Below are 7224 nucleotides of genomic sequence, written 5' to 3' on the forward strand. Positions count from 1 at the left end.
TTTACCTCGACACTTTGGGAAATGATTAGTAAAAGTAATTATTGTGGTGAGTGAGGCAGGACATGGGTAATATGGGTGAACCATGTGGAATGATGCAGATATTTGACACACTGCAGGGCACAGACTGTGACAGTGATTATTGGAGGAGAAACACATCTCTCACCGACAGTAACAGGTAGGCCTGTGATGTGCTGCAGGGGGAGTTAATTCAGCTGTGCCTCTGAACACAGTTGGCTAATGGCATTGTCCAGACTGCTGCCAGCAGCCGCTGAGCTCATTATGTCTCTGTGATAACTTCCTTTATTAGCCAAGCTGCTTACTCGGATCTACTGCTTAGGATTAAAAGCAATAGTTTTTTCTTAAAATTAACGGTAACACTTTCTTTGAAGGGTCCTACATACGAGCTATACACCTCCCGCATAAGCACTACATAGCACATTCATAAGCTCTACATAAGCATTCATAAGCTCTACATAAGCATTCCTAAGTCCTTATGTAAATAACCACAAATAGGCATATGGTGTGTTATGTCAACACTGATGCAGGAAGTGACATTTCCATGACATATCAAGTGAACTGGCGCAGCAGTGTGCAGAAATGTGTGCACCCCTGGTCAAAAAGCTTTTTACGATGAATATCTAATTAAACAGAAGCAAACCTGACCCCAAAATGGTATAACATTAAACATGACACACTTCTTCAAATTTTAAAGCAATATAACTTTTTATTTTTATACTTATTTTTTCCAGTTTCAAAATAATAAAAAAGGAAAAAGGCCCTGTGCAAAAGTTTGGGAACCCTGTCAGTTCGTACTTTGTAACTAATCCTCGGGAAAATATAACAGCGTGTAAACACTTCCTGTAGCCAGCTAAGAGTCTTTCAATTCTCGCTTTTCCCCATTCTTCCTGGCAGAACACCTCTATCTCAGAAATATTCTTTGGCCTCCTTGCATGTTTGAGATCTCTCCACAGATTTAAAATAATATTCAAGTCTGGGGACTGTGGGGATCAATGTCTTGCTGTAATATCCAACCTCTCTTCAACTTCAATGTCTGGACTGACCTTTGAACATTAGCCTCTAGAATTTCTTGATATTTGGTGGAATCCATTCTTCCTTCCACTCACACAATATTTCCACACAACCCCAAAGCATAATGGATCCACCTCCATGCTTCATAGTTGGCAAGGTGTTCTTCTCTACAAAGGCTTCACCCTTTTTTCTCCAAACATACCTTCTGTGGTGGTGGCCAAAAGGTTCAATTTTGGTTTTTGTCAGTCCAAAGCTCATTATTCCAAAAGGCTTCAGGCTTCTAAATAATGTTTTATTTAGCATACTTCAGACGTTTCATTTCGTGTTGAGGTAATTATTTTGGTCAACTCTGCATGTAGGTCTTAGTTGTTTAAAGTATGTGGTCTTGTGAACAGCTAGACCCGTGTCTGCTACTGTTTTCTGCAGCTGTGTGGTATGAAAAGCAACATTCATTCATTCATTATCCTAACCCGCTTATCCTTAACAGGGTCGCAGAGGGGCTGGAGCCTATCCCAGCATACGTTGGGTGAAAGGCAGGAATACACCCTGGACAGGTCGCCAGTCCATTGCAGGGCACACACACCATTCACTCACACACACACTAATACCCACAAGCAATTTAGACTCTCCAATCAGCCTAACCTGCATTTCTTTGGACTGTGGGAGGAAACCGGAGTACCCGGAGGAAACCCACGCAGACACGGGGAGAACATGCAAACTCCGCACAGAGAGGCCCCGGCCGACCGGGATTCGAACCCAGGACCTCCTTGCTGTGAGGCGGCAGTGCTACCCACTGCACCATCCGTGCCGCCCATGAAAAGCAACATGAACACGTTAAATTCCAGTGCAGTTACACACGTAGAGAACGATAGGCTGGTGAATCTCATTGGCTGGCTGGGAGTACCTTTCCCACGATTCCTGAGTTACGACTGCATGGTATTGCTAATACCTTATTAATCAATACATCATCTGCAAACACCTCAGTGCAACAGACATATCATTCCGGTGGTTCAATCCTCTTTCCTCTTGTTCCACACATTTTGGATGAGAAGTCTGTTTCTGTCTCTGAGCTCAATTAGCGCAATTTCAGACACACACATCTTCCTCCGGGCTGTTTCCATCTCACCCCCCGCGGCTTCAGAATGCAGGGAGATTTTCTCTATGACTGTGGATGAAACTTTAACAAAATAGATTTGAAAGATGACTGAACATTCGGCTGATAAATCTAATGGAAACAGAGGCAGCTGTCCCGGGAATGTCAACGGTTTCTATTCATAAATCTCTTTCTGTGTCTTTCCCCATTTCTCACCCACTCTCTCCGTCTATAATGTGGAAAATATGCTGGAAGTCGTAAAACTTACTTCAAAGTTTTGTTTCCAGCCTTATACATTTCACGCCTCAAAAACCGCGGCCATCTTCAGAAAGTGGTGCTGCACGGGCGAGTTCAGAACCCACGAACATTTCCAGAAAGCCAGGGTCATTTCCAGAAAGATCTGTCTATTAGAATAAAGTACGGTCGTTTTCGGAAAGCACTGCAGATGTATCAGTCTCTGTGGCTGGATGGCAGGTGGTGAATGTCTCTGTCTGGAAGAGACTCATCACCGTTCACCCTCATTCACACACACTGCTCACCCTCATTCACACACACACACACACACACACACACACACACACTGCTCACCCTCATTCACACACACTGTTCACCCTCATTCACACACACACACACACACTGCTCACCCTCATTCACACACACACACACACACACACACACACACACTGATCACCCTCATTCACACACACTGCTCACCCTCATTCACACACACACACACACACACACACTGCTCACCCTCATTCACACACACTGTTCACCCTCATTCACACACACACACACACACTGCTCACCCTCATTCACACACACACACACACTGATCACCCTCATTCACACACACTGCTCCCCCTCATTACACACACTGTTCACCCTCATTCACACACACACACACACACACACACACACTGATCACCCTCATTCACACATACACACACACACACACTGATCACCCTCATTACACACACTGTTTACCCTCATTCACACACACACACACACACACACACACCTCACCCTCATTCACACACACACACACACACACACACACACACTGCTCACCCTCATTCACACACACACACATACACACACACACACACACACACACACACACACACTGCTCACCCTCATTCACACACACTGCTCACCCTTATTCTCACATACTGTTCGTGTGACATAATGGGTGTCATCACACACACACACACACACACACACACAGACTCACCTCAGTCACAAACCGACTCATATCTGTCACACAAATTCTCCTCCATCACACATACACAGACTGACCTCTGTCTCACACACACAGAGAGAGAGAGAGAGAGAGAGAGAGAGAGAGAGAGAGAGACTGCCCTCTATCAGACTGCAGTGTGCAGTGGTTCCAGGGGAGAGGCATGCAGTGGTTGCTGCAGTGTGCAGTGATTGCTGTTGCTACATTTGCTTCCTGTAATTCCACCTTCACTGCAAAAAATAACAGTCACGTCCAGTGATAAGACTTCAGATCTCATTTCTTCCTCTCAAGACAAAAATATTAGCTTGTTTTAAGTTACTGTTAACAAGTGAAATTGTCTTACTCCATTGGCAAATCTTGAAATAAGTAAAACTGTCTTACCTCATTAGCAATATTTGTCTTATTTAGCAAAAATGTAAAATAAATAACATTTTAAGTTTCAATATAGGTTGATTTATTCTTTGGGTTTTACAGTGTTCAGCTCACAACAGGAATGTCACAACACCAGAAAAACTCCCAGCTAATGATGTCATCATAACATATCCCTGCAACAGAAACATACTCTAGAATCTTTTACTGCCATTGCTATGGCGACAGAGCCCCCAATTAGAAATGCTCTGATGCTCTCTGGAGTTCATTAGGTGAGTTTTTTTTTCCCTGCATTATTCTCACTCAGAGAATATGAAAAGTGCCAGGTACACAGTGGCAGTGGTTTAAATAGGTGACGTATTAAAAGGCTAGTCTGTCAGTCTGTCACACCGTCTTATTGTCTTTGCGTGTGAAGGTGTTGCAGTGAGCCAGGACTCCACACACAGCGCAGGGGAGGCACACGGTGGCTTTGGGGCCCGTTTTATGTAGAAAGGAGATTGTGTCAGTTTGAGTTAGTCAGGAATGAGGGGGCTACTGCTGCTCCAGCCCGCAACACCCCCACACCCTTCTGAGGGACCAAGCAGCCGAACCTAAAACGCCATTCTGCCCTGTACCAATCCCCTGCTCTAACCCCCTGTACTAACCAGGGATGTGACAAATCATCAGTTTTTATAACCGGTTACAATCACATTTTTTGAACGGTTAACCGGTTGACCGATACTGCTTATGACCGCTAGGGGTCGTTTTTTTTTTTGTTTTTTTTTTACTGGTTTTCTGAGAAATCTGATTTTGGGCCTTCTCAATAGTTAAATGTCAACATTGTAAGTCAGATAATAGTAAGTCAGCCTAATTGCCAAATTAAATATTTACATTTACATTGACATTGTGCAGTGTAACCTTAGTTGCCGAAATCTCTAGTTAAATCCCTGTGGTTTACGTCCAGGCATGCGGGTCGATCGTGCGTCATTTTTTAAATTCATAGGTTCATTTTTTCATCGCTCTTCTCTATGCCTTCTGCCTGATAGACTTGATTGGCATGAAATCTGTAAATATGCTTCTGTTAACAACTTTGTTACAAATGGGGTTGTGCACTCATAATTCCGTGGTCACGCAATATTTGCCTGATATAATATAACACCGGGTCTATTTCACCATAGGCGACTGGTCTAATGATTTTACTTTCATACCAAAGTAGGTCTCTGTACAATTTGATATATTCGTATGTAAAGGTAAACTTGCATTTTATATGGCAATTAATTTTATATGGCGTGGGACAATCGTGGTGGTGAGATTAACGTGTCCATTTTTCGCTGAAAGCAGGGAACTTCGCTTTCAATATCCGATGGATAAATAGCCTAATGATGATGTATTGCTTTATTTATTTTTATGGAGATACCGCATTGTGGAAAGCGAAGTTCGGTTTGGTGTCTGCGAATAAACACGGATGAACAAACGCCATGGAATAAACCATAAATGAACTAAAAGCTACAGATTTAAAACGCACAGAAATTATTTGACGACTATAGCACTGTAGCATTCAATTCCATGCGGTGTTTGCGTTCTTAACCCTCTGAAATGGCCGCAGATTGCTTGCTTGTACGACTGTAGCTTGTGGATGTAAACAGCGTATTGTAATATTTTTGTATGTAGATACAGCATGGTGGAAATCTACGTTGTTTGCCGTAGTTTGAATTTGAATGTCAGCGAATAAACACGGATCTTCTGTGGACCTTACATAACGTTACAATAAGCCATAAGTCAATCAACAGCTACAGAAATTATTTGATAACTCTAATATTGTAGCATTCAATTCCCTGTGGTTTTTGCATTTTAAACCCCCTGAAATGGCCAGATTGCTTGTTCGAACTACTGAAGCTAGTCGATTGCTAGGTTAGAACCGCAATAATACGCCTGGTGATGAACGCGCATTCATTTTAAACTGAGCTCACAATTTCACCTTCAGAAAAAAAAAATCGGTTATCGGTTATCATTTTTTTGTAGCCGATTACAAATCAGTTTCGGTTAACCGTTTAACCGTTCATACCCCTAGAACTAACCCCCTGTACTAACCCCCTCCACTGACTTCTCTCTTCCCTGAGAGAAAATGAACACACCTCCTGTAGAGAAAGCACCGATCGATAACTCAGTTTCTCTCTCTGTTTTTACAGAGGGACACACTGATTTAATCTACTGCGAGAGCCGTGTTTTCATTCTTCTCTAGCGAGAGGGGAAGAGTACCTGGGAGAAAAGATATGCTCCCCACCTGCACTTCTCAAAACCATTCTTCAGAAAAGCACATTCAGAAAAACAGTATGTTCAGCATAGACGTGAAATTTTAGGGGGGTTTTTTTCACTCCCAGCTGGAGCAGCCTTTCCTCCGTGAGATGAACTGCTAAAAATTGCGCGCGGGTCCCTGCTTCTGACCGCCTGGCCCACCAAACAGGGAAGAGGTGTTATCGGCCAGGGAGCCACTCTGCTGCACATAGGAGCGATGTTCTCGTCCTAATGTTACTCTGTTGTCTTCCATCCAGCTCTCCACAACAGTCACCCGACCAGAGGTACAATAACACATTACAGCGGTGACCAAACTCGCAGTGTCTAATAAAGGAAAAACAACAAAAAAAGTTAAAATTTAAATTAAATTAAATTAAAACGCAAAACAGAATTTCCCATATTCGGCCACAAGATGGCAAAACTTAGGCCAGCAGCCCTAAAGGAAAGTACACCTAACCCAAGATCAGTCTGCCTTTATTTCATATACAGTATGTGAGGTCAGGGCCCAACACTGTTCCTGGATGTGTTACACTGCACTACTATACTACTATAGCTAATTTCCAACTGAAAACATGTTATAGTGAATATTTTGATGTTCCCTTCTAAAACTGATTTATTAATGCTAAAGCCATTCATAAGAATAATGTCTAGCCCATTACTTTCCTCTGGCTTCCATCCTTTCTTGGCTAACACCTTTAGCGTTCCCCTGCCGGACGTCATTTCGGCTACAGAGCGCCATTAAGGGGCTCTGGGATGTGCCCTGAGCAAAGAGGTAATGAAGTATTTTCCTGCGATATAGAAGTGGCCACAAGGTGACGGAAAAGACCAGTAAAATAAATGTCGAGCTTTGACCATTGTGTGTGCGTGCGTGTGACGATTTTGACCTGCCCAGAACATCGATATTACAGCATCCAATGCTTCACAATTCAAGGGGGTAATGGTGTTTGACTTTTAAGTGAAAATGTAAAATTACTTCTTACACCTTAAATATAATTAATACATAAAGGACTGCATATGAGAGTGACCCCTGGTACTTTTAATATGAATTAGGCTTTCTAGCATTCCCCTGGTGAACATGACACAAGGCAGCGGTTATGCTGAGGCAACTTCAGATCCAATATCATTGAAAGGGGCGCTATGATAGCCCACAAGATTAAGTGACAAGCTTCCCCCAATCCCCTTGGTCCTGCAGAGCACTTCTGTCACAGTGAAGCCTGCA

The sequence above is a fragment of the Conger conger genome, chromosome 11, assembly GCF_963514075.1.
Source record: "Conger conger chromosome 11, fConCon1.1, whole genome shotgun sequence".
In the NCBI taxonomy this organism is placed as follows: domain Eukaryota; kingdom Metazoa; phylum Chordata; class Actinopteri; order Anguilliformes; family Congridae; genus Conger; species Conger conger.